The sequence below is a fragment of the Natator depressus genome, chromosome 9, assembly GCF_965152275.1.
Source record: "Natator depressus isolate rNatDep1 chromosome 9, rNatDep2.hap1, whole genome shotgun sequence".
Classification (NCBI taxonomy): Eukaryota; Metazoa; Chordata; order Testudines; family Cheloniidae; genus Natator; species Natator depressus.
The window spans coordinates 99,521,789-99,541,618 of NC_134242.1; the positions used below are offsets into that span (position 1 = coordinate 99,521,789).

General features: G+C 47.2%; 1 protein-coding gene across 4 annotated transcripts in view; it reads right to left on the reverse strand.

Moving 5' to 3' along the window:
* Positions 1-19,830, reverse strand: part of PLS3 (plastin 3) — an 82,032-nt gene that overhangs the window by 38,776 nt on the left and 23,426 nt on the right. For 3 of the 4 annotated variants that reach the window (XM_074962779.1, XM_074962782.1, XM_074962780.1), the window contains exon 2: positions 2,975-3,071. The gene's annotated coding sequence lies outside the window, so the exon portion shown is untranslated. Of the gene's footprint in view, positions 1-2,974; positions 3,072-17,310; positions 17,410-19,830 lie in introns of those variants that run through there. The other variant, XM_074962781.1, reaches the window with a different exon arrangement.

Here is a 19,830-nt window from a genome sequence, read left to right on the forward strand (position 1 = left end):
ACCCTGATATTCTATGATTCTATGATGCCGCTTGCATCAACGGCAGCACTCAGTGAGGTCAGTAATTGGACTATAGGAAATAGGGGGAAAGTACAGCACAGTGACGGGGCAAATGCTATGGCAAGATGTCATCCAAACTTCAGGAAGCTTTAATATCAATGCCAAATAGGCAGCAAAGACTGAGGGTTTGTCAATATCCTGTTCAATGCAAGTAAACTGTGTGAAATCCATTCATCCATGGCTCTCTGGCTGTCTAGTCTGTACACGTCAGACTGAGATTTCATTTGGTTATTGAACTTCTACTTGAGCTTTCCCAGAGATTGGGAGTTGTTTCTTAGAGTAAACTCAAGGGCTGCTGGTGTTTACCTGTGCTATGGCTAATAGATGTTTGCCTCCAGTTGATTTGAAGCATAAATTTAATATATTCCTGGATGTACTGATTCCACACATAGCTGAAATTCTATAAACATCACAACGAGGTCATTAAGCTGGCAAGCACAGCCAGGAAAGCCGTGTGTTTGACCTGCCACACTGTACTCATTAAAGGAACAGGAGCTTCAGCAGAAAGTGAATCTTGAACTTGAGGGAGCAAACACAGAGTGCTCTCAGAAGTGAGAATGTCAGAAACTCTAATAGGGTGCAGATTTATTGCTTGAAAAAGCTTCAGGTTTTATTCTGCATACACAGAAGTTTTCTTGTAAATTACTGCAGATTTAGGAGACTTCCTACCTTGAATTACCATCCTTCCCTTTTCCTTTTATTTGTACAGCTCTACCACTGTAAGGTTCTACTAAGATTTTCCTTAAAAAGCCCTTTGAGAGGTTTGTAATGTAACCACGTTAGTATTCAAAAAGAATGTCGACAACTTACATCTGAATGAAAATCTTTTGCTACTATTGTTTCCGTGATCTTAGGGGTTGCAGGTAAGTGACAGCTACTCAATACTGGATATGTGCAGTGTCACGGATGCTTTAGGAGAAACAGTCATTTCTGTGGTTCTTATGACGACAGGAGAGGAAGAAAACTACATGACAAACAGGTTGTTCTTTATACATGTGCTGACAAGGGAGTGTTTAGGTACTTGAGAGGGGAATTTGAACCAAAGAATTAAGCTGGAAATACTTGGTCTTGATGCATCTGAAGAAGTGGGGTTTTTACCCACGAAAGCTTATGCCCAAATAAATCTGTTAGTCTTCAAGGTGCCACCGGACTCCTTGTTGTTTTTGTGGATACAGACTAACATGGCTACCCCCTGATACTTGGTCTTCTTACAAACAGTGTTGAATAAAACCTCTGCTAAAGTCTTGATTGTTTGTACAGCTTTGATGCTCTGGACGGTACCTATAAAAAAACTAACTACATCTGAAGCAATTAGTGGTCCATCAACAGAAGACAGCTTTTGAAAGCTAAGCTTTAAGTGCCACACCCACCTCCGAGCTTCCTTGTCAAGTTAAAATCTCTATCTTGGTTGCAAGCTGACAATGTCCCTGCAAATTCCATTCAGGTTGCACCAAGCTTGTTTTGGAAGTTTATAGAAGTCATTTGACTGGAAGCGTATTTGAAGCTATTTTTAACTGCTCTACCAAACCATAGCACCAAAAACTCTGCAGGAACTGGCCCTTTGGATGGGTGTGGCTTTGCAAGGCTCTCATCTGGGTATAATTCAGCCCACATTTAGTGAGCTAGAAGTCACCAATATATTTGCTTTGAAGGCAGAGGGATGGGGAAGACTACGGTACCCTCCTTGCATTACGTCAGCAGAACGTCTGCTGCTCTTGGGGCTCGGTCATCAGCACTTGCCTTGCATTCTCAGCTACACTACCTAAATAGAATACGAGTTGCCCATGACACTAGAGTTCGTCCCACTGGCCCTATGGAATTATATAATACAGTGGGCTCCCTTCCAAGCCGTCACCAGCTGGACAGAGTCCCCTGGACCTCACACCCTCATCCGCAGTTATGGTGCATTTTGCCTCATGGGATACCAGAGAAGAGGTGTCCTGCAGGCACCAGACAAACCCCAGCACAAAGAAGGGGTAGGCTATTTTTCTGGACACTTCAGACCTAGCCAGATAAAGGCCAGACACAGTAAAAGCAAACTTTTACAGCGTGCTTGGGACTGACACTGCACCTGAAATGCCAGCTCCTGCGACCTCCAAGTGAGGGAGCGTGGAAAGCACTCTGGATGAGGATACGGTTTGGGCTTGGCCATGCATCTGCTTGAACGATCAAACGTTCAGTGTTTAAGCTGGGTCTTCACTGCCCAAAGGGCAGGTTGGACAGTGGGGTAAACGAATGCCTGATGGTACCACATTTGCACAAGAATTTGAGAGAGAGAGAAAATTGGCATTTTTACCATGAGATAGGTGGGAGAGGTCATCTGCGGGCAAAGGTACAGTGCTGACCTCTCCCAGTAAGAGGTGAAAGAGCCCCATTAAAGCTGTGCAGCAGGACAGCGAAGTAATTAATAGCTAATGCACATTAGTTGCCCTGCTTTTTACCTCAACCCCACCCCCATCCAAGGCAGCGAAGACACGGATGGAAGGCTCTGCTAGCCGGAGTCAGAGCATGTGAGCTGGCCATCTAACCCGACCTGGCGGAGAACTTGAGCACAGCAGACACAGCATGAGCACGGGGCAGCAAGGGAAGTCCTTCATGTGAGACAGCCCCGCAAATCAGAGTGAACGTCTCGCTTTTGTGCGGCGCTTTTCATCCGTACCGTGCAAGGCAAGTTACCAGTGAGGCCCCCTCCCCACTTTAACAGCAGGGAAACTGAGGCACGGTGGTGACCTGCCTGCTGGCACAAAGCCAGTCAGACGTAGGGATAGAACGCAGCAGAGGTGGGGCTAAAACCAAGCTCCTCCAGAGTTCCAGTACAATGCCCTGTCTGCTGCGGCACTCTCCCCCCCTTCGTTCCCTCCATCCCCCCACTTTAGCCTTCTCTTTCCCCAGTTGCCATGCCAGTCTTACCTACCGAGTTATATTTCTGTTGGGGTCAACGTCCCAGCCAGGGCTGCGTAGGAGCAGACTGCGGCCCGACGGAGAATTGCGCTATAGAGCGGTTTCAGGATCTGCAGATGGAAAATACAGGATTCAGCTAGTGAAGCCTCATCTACGTCAGTAGCACAGTCGTCCCGAACTGGAGCAAGCAAACGGAACTAGTCCGGCCTAAGCAACACTCCCCAGCTGGGGACGGAAAGCCCGGAGAGTACATGGCTTTCTACTGCAGGTCTGGGCAGAGGCAAGGGAATACAAGCAAGGAGTTGGCAGACCAGTATCTCCTACCGCTGCCCCATTACGACTTTGCCACTCGGTGTCATACCAAGTCACTCCCCAGATGTGCGCTGGGTCATAACTCTGTGTCAAACAAACAGTGTACCACTTCTAAACGCACCAGACTCTGAGCCAGGGAGTTATGGCATTAGCCACACGAGCTCAAAGGTACCCTGGGATTTGTATTCACAGCTGTTAAACACCTGGCCTGGTCTTGAAGAACTATTTAACGCTCCTTGCTGCTCCAGCAAACACCCCCTCAGAGCCCTGCTCTTCACTGTAGCCAGCTGGAGCCCTGGGAAATCGGCCCTCGGCTAGACTCAGGTTGACCCTCTGAAGCCAGGTCGGTCTGACTGGTTTGATTACACAGGCTACGCTCGCTCAGAAGCCCCCTCCTCACACCCCCAAGCTCACCCCTTTCCCCTCACACACCGCCTGAGCTTGCTGGCTTGCCTGCTACACCTCCCAGCTGTTCGAGGGAGAGCGGTCCGGACCGGCCCTCTCCTCGCTAGCACCTGCAGGGGATCCGAAAGCTAAGCCTGCTCTTCCTTCCAGCCACGTCCCAGTCAGAATCTTCCCTGGAGTGGGGGGGACAGGCTGTGGGGCCACCCCTCCATGCAGCACCCCCACAGCCAGGATCCAGGGGCCCTTTGCCTCAGGCTCTGGGTTAGGAGGAGTCTTTTAAAGGACTGTGGCTACTGCAAAGAGACATTCCTGGGGAGGGCAGGAGCAGCAGCAAGGCACGTGGGCACAGCAGATCTACCCGGCCACAGCCCCGACTTTCCCTGAAGGGTCAAAAATCAGGTTTATGGAGGCAGGGAGAGCGCGAGGGGGAGCATGGGACCCTAGCTCTCTCTGAAGGGGGTGGGGAGAGAGTGATATCTGTGTGCAGGGGTGGTTTGCAGGCGGAGGGAGGGGAAACAGCCATCACAGTTCCAACGCAAAAGACAGCACCGGGCAAAGCAAGTGTGGGAGAGCCAAGGTGGGCTGGGGCCCGGCAATGGGGCCCGTCCTCCTGGAGGATGGCGATTCCCCAAAAGCCACAGTGGAGAGATCAGTTCAGATTTTCACAGCTGAATTACTAGAGACCATTAGCATGATTCATGAGTGATTAGTCACCACTTTCACTGAGCACACGGGATACAAAACCACACACACGCACGTTTTAAGGTTGCGACTTAACCTAGGAAGTAGGAATCCTCCATCAAGCTGGAGGAACCTATGGGCAAACAGTTCCCCAATAGTACAAGCTGCCATTAATTTGCAGAAAGCCTTCCCCTCAGCTCCCAGCCTTAGCCACTGCGTTTCCTGCTGTGACTTACACCTCCTCCCGTACCTCTATCTTCTCGGAGGAGCACAGGCCCTTTCCAGAAGCTTCTCTCCATGTGGCGAGGATGATGGGACATTGCTCTGCCTTCTTCCCCATCTCCTCAGAAACTCTAGAGAGGGCTGCTCATGCCTGGATGGCCACATGGTCTTTTCAACTATCTGGGGCAAAAGGCCTTTCTACAGAGCAGTTTGAGAAGGCTTCTCTCCCTTCCCCAACAATGAAATGTCACATCTGTGAGGCTTTCATGCCTCCTGCCGTGGGGTTCAGCTTACCCCTCGTATGGCCATACTAGGTCAGAAAGACCAGCACGGATGCTGCCATCCACACACACACACACACGGAAAAGAGCGGAGTATTTGATGCAAGCTGAAAGCTTGGTTTTTCTATTCCTCTCAGCTAAAAGGGAGCCAGGTGTGCTGGGCGTGAGGCACTCAATCACAGACAGAGGTTGGGTGCTGTGCGAAGAGGCCTAGTATAGGATGACATCTCTGGGGAGGTGGCTGTTGCTTTGGGCCAGAGGTTAAATGCCATGTTTGCAGACATCTGAGAGGGCGGGGAGAGTTTGCCCCCTGGCTGCCAGCAATTACAGTACATACTTGCAAAGGCTCCTCAGATTCCTTTGATTCAGGTCCAGCCGGAGATAATTCTCTGGGGTTTTATTGCCAACAAGATCGGTCCTGACATGAGAGCGTGGAGCTCTGCCCTGCACATGTGACTGATCAGACACTCGTTTCCCCAGACACCAGATGCGGTCAGCGAGTCATTGCCAGCACATGAAAACCTATGATGTGACCTGTCCTCTCATTCTTGGTATCACCATTTGGAAGTCTGAAGTCTACAGTGTGTTTCCTTGTTTACCAAATCCTTTCCCTGCCTCGGGAGGGGCACATTCGTTTGTTCCTGCAGGATTACTCAAAGGTCCTAGGCTGCTGGCACAAAAAGAGAAACTGAACTATTAGCTTTGGGGAAAGAAAAACCAGTGGTCTGTTCTGTTCTGTGCAGTCCCTCTGGGGCACCTGGCACTGGCCACTGTCGGAAGACAGGATACTGGGCTAGATGGATCCTTTGGTCTGACCCAGTCTGGCCGTTCTTATGTTCAGTGACATGGACTCTCCAGGGACAAGGTCAGCTGCAGGCTGAAATCTCGCATTTGTCCATGTGTAAATGGGAAAAGTTTCTGGCGACCTGGCTAGCGTTTCCTCTGTGCTTGGGTCTTGTGTCGAAGCGTTAAGCAAGCACTCGTTCCTGCGCAGGTACAGCTCTGCTTGCAGTCACTGTACTTCCGGCCCTTCGCTCGTTGTTTGGAAGTGCTTTAAACATCCCTAGAGTATTATCAGAGAAACAAAATTCTGCATGCCGAAGCTAGTGCACATCAAGTTTCAGGTCTATGAATTTCAGCTCTGTTCCCAAATGAAGTTTTGTAGAGTTTAAGACCAGAAAGAACCATTTGATCTGAGCTCCTGTATATCACAAGCCATTAAATTTCACCCAGTTACCCCTAAGTTTAGTCCAATGAGTTTAGTTAGACTAAAGCAGATCAGGTATCAGAAGAATGACCTGCTGTGTCATAGGCAGAGAACAAGAAAGACAAAGCTACCACCAACACCTGAGTCCCCTGCCATAGCAGAGAACTCAGTAGGTAAGAAATGCCCAGATGATCCCATCAGGCAACCCGCACCCCATCTTGCAGAGGAAGGCAAAAATCTCCCGGGCCTCTGCCAATCCAACATGGGGGGAAATTCGTTCCCAACCCCAAATCTGTTGGTCAGTATAGAATCACAGAATCATAGAACTGGAAGGGACACTCGAGAGGTCATCCAGTCCAGTCCCCTGCACACATGGCAGGACTAAGTATTATCTAGACTATCCCTGGCAGGTGTTTGTCCAACCTGCTCTTAAAAACCTCCAATGATGGAGATTCCACAACCTCCCCAAGCAATTTATTCCAGTGCTTAACCACCCTGACAGTTAGGAAGTTTTTCCTAATGTCCAACCTAGACTGCCCTGGCTGCAATTTAAGCCCATTGCTTCTTGTCCTACCCTCAGGTTAACCAGAACAATTCACCTCCCTCTTCCTTGTAACAACCTCTTATGTACTTGAAAACTGTTATGTCCCCACTCAGTCTTCTCTTCTACAAACTAAACCAAATCCAGTTTTTTCAATCTTCCCTCATAGGTCATATTTTCTAGGCCTTTAATCATGTTTGTTGCTCTTTTCTGGACTTTCTCCAATTTGTCCACATCTTTCCTGAAATGTGGCGCCCAGAACTGGACACAATACTCCAGCTGAGGCCTAATCAGCATGGACTAGAGTGGAAGAATTACTTCTCGTGTCTTGCTTACAACACTCCTGCTAATACACTTTTTGCAATAGTGTTACACTGTTGACTCACATTTAGCTTGTGATCCACTAGGACCCCCAGATCCCTTTCCGCAGTCCTCCTTCCTAGGAAGTCATTTCCGATTTTGTACGTGAGCAACTGATTGTTCCTTCCTAAATGGAGTATGTTGCATTTGTCCTTATTGAATTTCATCCTAATTACTTCAGACCATTTCTCCAGATCATTTTGAATTTTAATCCTATCCTCCAAAGCACTTGCAACCCCTCCCAGCTTGGTACTGTCCACAAACTTTATAAGTGTACTCCGTATGCCGTTATCTAAATAACTGAAAGATATTTAACAGAACCGGACCCAGAACTGATCGCTGCAGGCCCCCACTTGGTATGTCCCTGAGCATATGAGCAAGATACCAGTTGGGCATCTAAAAAGGATCTCTGTATTGCCTCCGAGCGCTGACCCACCCCACCTCGTATCCCATGTCCATCTGTGGCCAATCTCTGATGCTTCAGAGAAAGGTGAGAAAATCAAATGCATGTACTTTGGGAGAGACATTCCTTCCTGACTCCTGCAGGCAATCGGCCGAAGCTCTGAAGCATGAGATTTTATTATAGTTACCTTCATTTCTGATGTTTTCTACCAGCACTAGTTAGAGCTGAAAGTGTTCAAATTTCTATTTTTTTAAAAATAATTGATGTACATCAATGTTTATTTCATCATTATCAATTTAAATTTTCACAGTTGCAGGAAATTGGGGGGGGTCTATTAGTTATTTAATGACAGATTTTAAGATTCAAAGAGTTAAAGCTTTAAAACCATTAAAACACAATCTGTCAACATCACACGTCAAAATATAGCAAGTATATATTCTTAAATCCAACTCAAAGTTCCCAAGCAGCACTGCTCTTACTTTGCCTATCTGTAAAATTGCTATCAGTGGAAATGTTTTTTCGTGTATGTGCGCGTGCCTGTGTGTTCAGTGAAACCAATGCTTACCGCTAAAAACACCATCCTTCCAACACCTAGCTGTTGTGAGCATCTTGCGGCCAATGCAGGCCGTCCTCTTTTCCCCATTAAGGAAGGGAATAACAGAGAACGCATTACAGGTTTCAAGCCCAGAAGGGACCTCGGAGAAGTTCTGCCGCTGAGCAGCGTGGGACCGTTTGAAGTTTCTTCTAAAGATGCTGAGCCAGCTCTAAATTGAATTCCACGCTTATCTGTATTTTTTAAATCCACTGCTCCCTGTTTCTGCAGCGGCTCAGATGGTTAACTCTGATTTAATGTCAGTTAGAACTTGGTTTATGGGACAATTTATAAACCTTAAAAAAATCCCATTGTTTGTCCCAACTGTCTCCCTCCCCCTTCACCCACTCCCAATTTTCCTGCTTCCTGGAACTAGGAAGTACTCTCACAATGGGAATAAAAGTACTTGGATTTGTTTACACTGAGCTTTTGTCTCCGGCCAGATATGCAGGGACTCCCAGAGCTCTCCATAGGTATGCCTACCCTGCAGTAAAACACCCGGCACCAGGCTCAGGGCCCAGCTCAGTTGACTCGTGCTCATAGGGCTTGGGCTGCAGTGCTAAAGATAGCAGCCTAGACATTCAGGCGTGGGCTGGAGCCCAGGTCATGGGGTTTCATATCCTGTGCTCCTGCCCAAGCGTCTAGCCCCACAGCCACAGTCCAAGCCAGCCAACAAAGGCCTGCTGTGGCATGCCACGCCACACCATGCTGCAGGTCTTTCACTGCAGTGTAGACGTGCCCCAAGAGGCAAACAGGTGAAAGTGGCGTGGGACACACGGGCAGGGAGCATCCAGAGGAGAATCAAATCCAATAAGGTCACCTAGAGTATGTTGACAAATGTCACCTTTCCATGAACCCTGCCAGGGTGCAGCTGGCAAACCACTGAAGACAAGCACACCAAGAGAGGCAGAGACATGCTCTGTGGCTGCTCTGCTGATTTGCGTGTAGACTGGAAGATATTTCGCTCCCGAAACTATAGCGCTAGCTTCCAATATCCGGGGGATTTGCCGAATTCATCAGGGGAGTTGAAATACAGTTTGGAGTTGGTCACGGCAAGCCCTGCCAGGGCATCACGGCAGGATTTGGAGACATGTCACTATGGAACAGAGCGCTGCAGGAGTTCCACCATGCAGACACTCTTTCCCGCAGCAGCCAGGGATTATGGAAATAACTCTCCTGCTGGGATGTTTCTACCAGAGCTTGCTTTTCCACCGATAGGTTCCAGGAGAGATTTTTGCAGTGTTGGAATGGATGCACTGGGGCTCCTTCAAGAACAAGGATTTGTTTGGGGCAGTGTGAGATGGAGGGACGGAAACCAAAGGGTGGAATCCCCCAAGCCCTCTTGCGTGTGAGCTGCAAACAGGCTTTTCCAGATGTCCCTGGGAACTCCCCACACTCAAACTTATCCCCCGGAGAGAAAAAACAAAAAGCTGATTTGGTAAGTCCAGAATCCTCACTTTGGGGAGCTGGTCGAGAAGGAGTGTTGGCTTCTCCATGCAGTCTTGGAGAAAACCCAGGCTGGAGGCAGACTTGCCACCACTTATTCTAGGAAGGGCTCAGACAGTTCCTATTACTCGAAGATTTCTATGACACAAGCAAGCCTTGCCAATGTACAGCTATATCCATTGGCTATACAATCAGCAAGGTTGGGTCCAGTGCTGGAGACTGAAACTCAAGCCATTAGGCACAGAGACATTTAGCATTAGCTCAGCTGGCAGGAAATCCCAATTAAGTAGTTAATAAAGCTCATGTTAAAAGCACAGTTACTCCTGGGAATGCAGCCACAGACCCTACCTAGCACCCTCACTGTGCTTTTGTCAGAGGCAGGGAAGTCGGAGGAGCGATCAGTCACACCTGCTGCATGCAATCTGTAGCTTCACAGCAGCTCTTTGTCTGGTTGGCAGAGATGGAAAACAGAGGGAGGTTAAGGAGAGAAGGTTGCTCAGTGCTGTGTGCTCTACCTCCGACACGCAATGCAGGACAGGACCCTGCTCACTCCAAACGTGGAGCAGCAGAAACTCTCCTGGGGGAATTCACCTGGCACACTGAGAGCAAGGAGGCTGCACCTAGGGGTAAGCAGCAGTTGTTCAAAAACGAAGACTGGGGCTACAGATACGTGTCCCAGTCTTACCTCATCGCCTCCTGCCTGACAGATGGCACCACCACATCTCTCCAGGAAGGGCCAGAGAGAGGGGAGGATGAAGCACTGTCCAGTGGGAATCCTCAAAGGCAAAGAGACTCTGGCTGCATCTTTTAGACTCAGTCCTCGGGACAGCCAGATCCAGATTGCCAGCCACGCCCCAGGGATTCGGCCTCCCAGTAAAAGCTCCCTTTGTTTCCAATCAGCAGGTCCCTCTGGTGACAGCGTGCAGATAATTTCCCACCCTGGTGGCAGAGGAACAGGAGCGTGCTAGAGAGACAGCGGAAGTTGTCTATGCAGGAACTGGTTACAGCCCTGTTTATTAAGACTCATGCTAACCCCTTGAAAAGTTAAACCCAGAGACCAGCCAGGACCAGTGGACAGAAATCAATCTGCACAAGAGGGGGCGAAGCAGGGAAGTGGAGAGACAGACACACGGCGACAGCATCTACAGCTTCCCACCACCGCCCGCCCAAGCCGGAGCTGAAGCAGGGGCCACATGCCGCAGCAGCACAGCTGAGCCAATGGAGCCCACCAGGTGAGGAGCGCTCTTTCCTGTCGGCATCACAGCTCCCCGCCTGCAAGCGGCGCTTAGCTCCGTGTAACTTATATCATGCCGGGGGGGGGGGGGGGCTTATTCACACCCCTGAGCGACAAAGTATACTGACATAACCTGTCATGTAGACAAGCCCTTCAAAAGAATACCTGCACTGGGGAGTAATAGAGGAAAGGGTTCTGTATGGAGTACCTACAGACAGTGCTACCTTGAAAGGAAGGGAGCTGTTTCCACGAATAACGGGGAGAAGATGGAGTGAATAGGTTAGATTATCATTTGCCAACTGTAAATAAATCTAGTACCTTAAGTGGTAGGATAATCATACTCCAAAAACTTCGTTATAAACAAAGTATTCAGAATCTGTATAGCATGCAGCAGAAACCAGTTAAACTATTGCTCTAACTCAATCTTAAGAGACCTGCTTGCCAACTATTTCCGAAACATTATAGTTTAGCTAACATCTATATTTTAGCAAAGCAGCCACTCCCGCATTAATGCATGGGCCATCTGAAAAACAAAACCTGCTAAATTGTTTTCCTTGACACTGGATTACAAGAAGACTTATTCACATCAACTGTGTAAATACAGTGGCAGTCTTTCCTGTTAACTGAACTCATGGCTTCATGTACTGCAAGGAGCAGGTGCTCATTTCAAGACATCTCCCATAGCGGCGTGTGGGGTGGGGAGACACACCGTTGATTCTGTCTGGAATTTATAACACCTGATCTCACCAGGTTTCAGCTCCTTTCTCAGGCGGAGTGTGGGAAGGGTGGAGAGAGGGAAAGGATGTTCTTGTCATTAAAAGAAAAGGAGTACCTGTGGCACCTTAGAGACTAACCAATTTATTTGAGCATAAGCTTTCGTGAGCTACAGCTCACTTTAAATTGGTTAGTCTCTAAGGTGCCACAAGTACTCCTTTTCTTTTTGCGAATACAGACTAACACGGCTGTTACTCTGAATCTTGTCGTTAAGGCGCTGGTATTCAGCAGGTGCTATGGCACCTTAGGCAAGTCTCATTCTCCCTCTGTGGGCAGTGTTTCCTTCCTCCCAGCAACTGTCCGGAATGGAAACTGTTCGAGCAGGAAGCCTCTCTGACTAAGTGTACGGAGAACACCGAGCACAGCAGGGCCTCCAGGTGCTGTGTGATACAGGCACTTCCCTCCTTGACAAAAGGTGAGTCAGACTACATTGCCTCCTCCCAGAAGCCTCTGGCCCCCACGCATCAGATCCTAAGCATTTCCTGACCCTTTGGGTTCCAAGCAGCTGCTCTTCCCTGGAGATTCCCCAGCTTGACCTGGCCAGCATTCAGTGTACAGGGAACTCATTCTTTATGGCTATGGAATGAGAGGACACTGCCTCCCCCAATCCTGTCCTCCCCATCCCACCCCCAGAGCTGCCACAAAAACATACCCTAGCACAGCCTGGTCTCTAGACAGGAAATTTGCCACTGTAACGGCTCACAAGAAGCTAGACTCTAAGCACTGTTCCTCCGGTGTAATTCTAGAGAGCACACCACCAGTGACGGAACCAGGGACCTCCAGAGCAAGAAACAGGAGTCTCCAGAGACTGAGCCAGGCTCTCTAGCTGGGGGCTGAAACTCCTATCTTCTGAACAGGGCACAAGGAGGAACTGACCAGCCTGTGGGTTACGCTCACATGCCAACACAATGGGTTGAACCCAAGAGGTCTTGATTTTATTTATCCATACTTCGGAGCACGTTCTCTCCTACGCAGAGATCCCACAGGACTATGTTAATGTGCACGAGACATCTTCCAGTTTGTGCCAGCAGGGTCTAGACAGGGCCATGGCCCTAATGTGTTGTGCTCTCTCTCGAACGCTGAGCCTTGTTGAGCACACTGTGGCACAATGTACACAAGCCCTCAGGCGTTTTACATATAGGCACTGCTTACCCCATCCCCGCAAACAAGCTTATTTAAATTCATAACTGAGTGTTGTTCCATTCCCGGCCCGTAAAGGAGTTAGACTACAGCAAGTTTCAGCAACTGCTTTCATGTCTCCATTTGTGCAACCCTTTTCAAAAATAGAGAAACACTCTCCAAGCATTTTTCCAAACAAGATCTGATCAATTTGAGTGTCAAACAGAAGCAGTCTTCAAGCTGTAAAGCCAGGAACAAAATGCCACCATATCAGAGATTTGTATCCATTATGCAGATTACAAACAATACATTTTAACAGAAAAACGCCACACAATGAATACATTCCTGAACTAGAAACAAGCCACTGTGAAACCCAAGAGACCATTATCATGACCAACAACTTACTGTATTTTTAGGGGTTTAAGAAGAATTTCAGCTGACAGCTTCCTTACTAGAGAGAGACGCTGATCAAAAGGGCATAGATTAGATATGGGAGGAAAACAAGAACTTGATTTTGAGGGAAGAGAGACCATTCAGCCAATAGAAAGAATTCTCTCCCCTTGGTACCAGAAAGAACTAAAGAAAGCAAAAAGGAAAATAACTTCTTGCCTAGGATGGTTCTTCTAAAAAACCACCACACACAACTGAGCACTTCTTTGTAATCCTCGCAAGATTAGTGGCGGGGAGGGCAATACTGAAAGAGCAACCATGCTCCTTTACTGCAGAGAGGCTGTTAAGGAGGAGACAGAATCTTTAATCGAAGCAGATAAAAAAAGGTTAGACTGAAGTACCGAATAGCAGAAAAACTCTGCCAGCCTTTCCCTCCCAAAAAGATCGCAAACCTTTGTGAAATTAAATTTGTATCTGCTGTAGTGAAATTAAGTTTTCCTTGAAGACAGCAAGGCGTTCCACTCTCCTCCCCAGAGTAAATTAATTACAAAGGAGGAAAGGCACAGGGAGCCAAGGGAATATACTTGCAACACAGTCATGCCCAAGGCAAGATCAGCCAAGCTCTGCTGCTACAGAGAAGAGAGGCAGCTGTGAACCTTTGTGATATGCACCAGAAGTTAATGGATATTAAGGCCAGAAGGAACCATTATGACCTAGTCTAACGTCCTATATAACACAAGCCAGAGAATTTCACCCAGTGATTGCTGCATCAAACCCATAACTTCCAGCTGTATGCCTCGAGGAGAGTTGCTCTAACTTTAAAAGCCTCAATTGACAGAGCATCCACCACATCTACAGGTAATCATAATCATAGAATATCAGGGTTGGAAGGAACCTCAGGAGGTCATCTAGTCCAACCCCCTGCTCAAAACAGGACCAACCCCAACTAAATCATCCCAGCCAGGGCTTTGTCAAGCCTGACCTTAAAAACTTCTAAGGAAGGAGATTCCACCACCTCACTAGGTAACGCATTCCAGTGCTTCACCACCCTCCTAGTGAAAAAGTTTTTCCTAATATCCAACCTAAACCTCCCCCACTGCAACTTGAGACCATTACTCCTCGTTCTGTCACCAGCTACCACTGAGAACCGTCTAGATCCATCCTCTTTGGAACCCCCTTTCAGGGAGTTGAAAGCAGCTATCAAATCCCCCCTCACTCTTCTCTTCCGCAGACTAAACAATCCCAGTACCCTCAGCCTCTCCTCGTAAGTCATGTGTTCCAGCCTCCTAATCATTTTTGTTGCCCTCTGCTGGACGCTTTCCAGTTTTTTCACATCCTTCTTGTAGTGTGGGGTCCAAAACTGGACACAGTACTCCAGATGAGGCCTCACCAATGTTGAATAGAGGGGAATGATCACGTCCCTCAACCTGCTGGCAATGCCATTACTTATACATCCCAAAATGCCATTGGCCTTCTTGGCAACAAGGGCACACTGTTGACTCATATCCAACTTCTCATCCACTGTAACCCCTAGGTCCTTTTCTGCAGAACTGCTGCCAAGCCATTCGGTCCCTAGTCTGTAGCGGTGCATTGGATTCTTCCGTCCTAAGTGCAGGACTCTGCACTTGTCCTTGTTGAACCTCATCAGATTTCTTTTGGCCCAATCCTCTAATTTGTCTAGGGCCCTCTGGATCCTATCCCTACCCTCCAGCGTATCTACCTCTCCTCCCAGTTTAGTGTCATCTGCAAACTTGCTGAGGGTGCAATCCACACCATCCTCCAGATCATTAATGAAGATATTGAACAAAACCGGCCCGAGGACCGACCCTTGGGGCACTCCACTTGATACCGGCTGCCAACTAGACATGGAGCCATTGATCGCTATCCGTTGAGCCCGACGATCTAGACAGCTTTCTATCCACCTTATAGTCCATTCATCCAGCCCATACTACTTTAACTTGCTGGAAAGAATACTGTGGGATACCGTATCAAAAGCTTTGCTAAAGTCAAGGAATAACATATCCACTGCTTTCCCCTCATCCACAGAGCCAGTTATCTTGTTATAGAAGGCAATTAGGTTAGTCAGGCATGACTTGCCCTTGGTGAATCCATGCTGACTGTTCCTGATGACTTCCCTCTCCTCTAAGTGCTTCAGAATTGATTCCTTGAGGACCTGCTCCATGATTTTTCCAGGGACTGAGGTGAGGCTGACTGGCCTGTAGTTCCCCGGATCCTCCTCCTTCCCTTTTTTAAAGATGGGCACTACATTAGCCTTTTTCCAGTCGTCCGGGACCTCCATGGATCACCATGAGTTTTCAAAGATAATGGCTAATGGCTCTGCAATCACATCCCCCAACTCCTTTAGCACTCTCGGATGCAGCGTGTCTGTCCCCATGGACTTGTGCATGTCCAGCTTTTCTAAATAGTCCGGAACCACTTCTTTCTCCAGAGAGGGCTGGTCACCTCCTCCCCATCCTGTGCTGCCCAATGCAGCAGTCTGGGAGCTGACCTTGTTCATGAAGACAGAGGCAAACAAAGCATTGAGTACATTAGCTTTTTCCACATTCTCTGTCACTAGGTTGCCTCCCTCATTCAGTAAGGGGCGCACACTTTCCTTGACTTTCTTCCTGTTGCTAACATACCTGAAGAAACCCTTCTTGTTATTCTTAACATCTCATGCTAGCTGCACCTGAAAATGGCACTGTCATAAATATAAAGGAAAGGGTAAACACACCTTTAAAATCCCTCCTGGCCAGAGGAAAAACCCTTTCACCTGTAAAGGGTTCAGAAGCTAGGATAACCTCACTGGCACCTGACCAAAATGACCAATGAGGAGACAAGATACTTTCAAAGCTGGAGGAGGGGGAGAAACAAAGGCTTTCCCCGTCTGTGTGATGCTTTTGCTGGGAACAGAAAGGAATGGAGTCTTAGAACTTAGTAAGTAATCTAGCTAGATATGCGTTAGATTCTGTTTTGTTTAAATGGCTGATAAAATAAGCTGTGCTGAATGGAATGTATATTCCTGTGTTTGTGTCTTTTTGCAACTTAAGGTTTTGCCTAGAGGGATTCTCTATGTTTTGAATCTGATTACCCTGTAAGGTCTTTACCATCCTGATTTTACAGCGGTGATTCTTTTACTTTTTTTCTTCAATTCTTCTTCTAAGAACCTGATTGCTTTTTCATTGTTCTTAAGATCCAAGGGTTTGGGTCTGTGTTCACCTATGCAAATTGGTGACAATTTTTATCAAGCCTTCCCCAGGAAAGGGGGTGTAGGGTTTGGGGAAGATTTTTGGGGGAAAGACGTTTCCAAGCGGGCTCTTTCCCTGTTATATATTTGTTAGACGCTTGGTGGTGTCAGCAATAAAGTCCAAGGGCAAAAGGTAAAATAGTTTGTACCTTGGGGAACTTTTAACCTAAGCTGGTAAAAATAAGCTTATGGGGTTTTCATGCAGGTCCCCACATCTGTACCCTAGAGTTCAGAGTGGGGAAGGAACCTTGACAGGCACCATTAGTCAAACTGACAGCTTCTGTTTAAGTATTTATAACTAGTGTATTATGGCTTTCAAATAAGCCACAGGGCTATTTTTCACTATGAAACTTCTATGGAAAATTAGTGTATTTCAGCCTCAGACATCAACACTTCCTAACCTACAATGCCAGATGCCTTCCATTCACTAAAGCACTGTTTCATATCATGCCAGCAATGTGTATTTAAACAAATGATCAGAGGGGTACTGACTCCGGTTTGCTGTAATCCTCTGAAAAAGAGCATTTGGACTCCAGAGCCAGTACTATTCCCAGATACTCCCTTAAAAACGTGTTCTTCTTGCTTAGATCCTTCATATACAGAAGCAGATGTATAGAGCTACCAGCACTAAATGTTTAGCACCTTTCAGCAAGTTACAGTGGAATGCAAGCTTAAATGGTACTAGCATTTCAACATTGCAGAAAGCCATTTAAAATGATTAAACTATGGTAAGTGCTTGCGGGGGATGGTAGAAGGGAGGACCACAGTCCAGCTAGTTTTTAAAAAAGAGCTGTGTCTTGTCACTTCACTCTCTAACAAAGACAACTAATGAACACTGAATTATATTTACATCACAGCACTCCAAACAAACGAGACATAGCTAACATACAGTGATATTTGATCAGGAGCACATATGAAAACCATGTTCGCTAGGATTTGGTTTTCTTCAGCTAAAGCTACTTGCTTTGCATATCGGGCTACAGTATCAGAAGCTACTACAAAAAATAAGGGAAAGGCATCTCTCTCAAGCATGCACAAATTCATGCACAAACTACCAGCATCCAGGGCTACCAGGAAATTTTAGTAAATTCAAGCTAAGGTTATAATGCTGGCTCACAGAATAAGACATCCTTACCTTTCCTCCTCCTGTTCTGAGAGGAGAGCAACCCTGCTCCCTTGCATAGTCCCGGGACTAATGGCACCTCACCCAGACCCACGCCCAGAAAGTTAATCTGGAAATCCAGCATTCCTCTCACAATTGCAATTCTAAACAGCAAGTTACAACACTTCCTGCCAGCAAATGAGAACATGCTGACCAAATACTACAACTTAAAATACTCTTCCTGAGAAGCTAGCATTACACTGCAAAACATTTACAAAGAAGTGGCATATTTCTCCCACATCCACAACAGCCACTTCTATCACTGCCTCTCCAGAACCTTACGAGTGTACGCAGTTCAACACTGGCCTGTGTGCTTTGTAATAAATATATTAATAAAAAGTCCAGCTACTTTTAAAGCACAAACCCATGCTGTTTGTCCTATAACACGACAGACAGGCTTCACATCAGACATCACAAGCAAAAGACAAGTTACCAAGCAAGCATTTTTTATTACATTGACTTGATCTCTGACTTGATGCACAGAAATACAACCCCCATCAAGGATAAGTGAGGCAGGTTTTATACACTATTCATGTTAAGAAATTGCTTTTATTAAGCCTCTCTTTTAGAGGGCGATCGATCCATTCCCCCCCCCCCCCCCCCCCAGTGCTAGCAGGGGAGTTTACTCCACCCTGAATAAAACTCTCAGGTGACTGAAGAATTGAGAGTGGTAAAGAATCCGCGGTCATTCTGAAGATTTAAATACTCTGCCAACAGATTTTCATTGCATTTTATTAACAAAAATACTTCAGCCAGGAAAATGAGTCATCTGGTCTCAACTGCAGCCGAGGAGCACAGCACAAGTCGGGAAGAGAGCGAGAGAAATACAAAGGTGGCTTTAAAACTACCTTTTGTACTCCCTTGATCTTGGGCTGGCTGTGCACCAGGGCAGTCCCACTATTCACGTTAGGGCAGTCTAAAGGCAGCTCTAACTTATACTAACTGGAACAAGCAGGGCGTATAAGAACATCACAGCCAGGCATTCTACATCAGGTACAGGAGTGGATAACATAGGCTGGTGTACCTGGTTGCCTGAGGAAGTACACAGTACTGCTACCCTTTCCCTTGAAAGAGGAGGTTCAGGAGATAGCTGTGTTGACACTGAACTTTTGGGGAGCACTATGAGCAGGTAAGAAGTGTGCTACATAGAACAAAAGAGCTAGTCTAGGCAAAACTACTGAAGAAACTAAATAAGATTCATTTTTTATTTTTTTTTTTTAAAAAGATAATCTTGATTCCCCCAGCCTTCTGCCCAACCCAACAAGTCTCACAGCTAAAGTGTAGGTGTCCTTTATGAATCATCTCCATTCATGTCACCACATACACTGTGCATGCTGTCCTATGCCTTCGTGAGACATTATCAGTAATACAGCGTATTAACTAGGACATCTAGTCCTTATCTGGTGGTTCTATCCCAGACCATAATTAAAGTTTCAGTTTACAAATATGCAACAAGAAAGAAGACATTTACAGAAGGTCACTAGTTTGAACGGTTTTCTCTCGGTTCTTTGCAAGCGATTCGCACATGACAGCAAGACTTAGATACTGCAGATTTACCACATGGGCTTTCAGACATTACAAAATCTCTTGGTATCGTGTGGTGTCTTTTATATGTTCTCTCTGTACAACTAAACTCTGGATTTCATGACTTCTTTGCATGCTCCCAAGACAAGCTCTGAACTCTAAGCACCAGCATCTCAACTCTCCAGAGAAAGGTCAAAGGGGTTACGGAGCACTTGAGTACCAGCTTCTTCCAATTACCCCTCTCCTCCTCTGGCCACCGGGGCCGACGGGGCTGGGATACTGGAGAAGAAATGCACACCAGCAGCAGCTCTCGTGTGGGAAAGAAGCAGGGATGAAGCAGGCACAGCCGAAACCAAAAACCCTACAGCTTCTGAGTTCGGCTGGATCCTCGATAACGTCATTCTCCCTCCTGTACCTAGACCAGCTGAATCTGGTTCAGAACAACGCGATGGCACCTTTGAAAGCTGAGCATCAGCAAGACAAGGCCGTGTGCAGTGCTGCTGCCTATGCCACTCCCATCGTGGGAGAGCTAAAGGAGGTCAGCTCCCAGCCCTTTTAGTCAACGTGGACGCGGTTGTGAGCACTAAGGGGGCTTCAGAACCATCGAGAGCAAGCTTTGAATGTACCATCGGTGCATGACGTAATACACCCCTTACTTCTTCACACATCTGTAAAGACGTGAGTATGAAGGGGGAGGTTAAGTGCTAACTAGTCGATCTGTACCTTGAGAAGCAGTCAGCTCTCTAAATCTCTCCGAATCCAGTACTGTCGATGCATATGCAATTCTGCTCAAAAACCTCAACCAGCACTAAAGCCAATGCTAGTCATTTCAAAGTCATGCTCTCAGCCACACCCTGGAGCGAGAGCATCTCTGGGAGCCTGTGGAGTAGACAGTTTCAGGAAAACTCCCACTTCGCTTCCTAGGGCATGCCTGGTCAGATTTGGTTTCTCCAGTTCTTGCACAAGAGA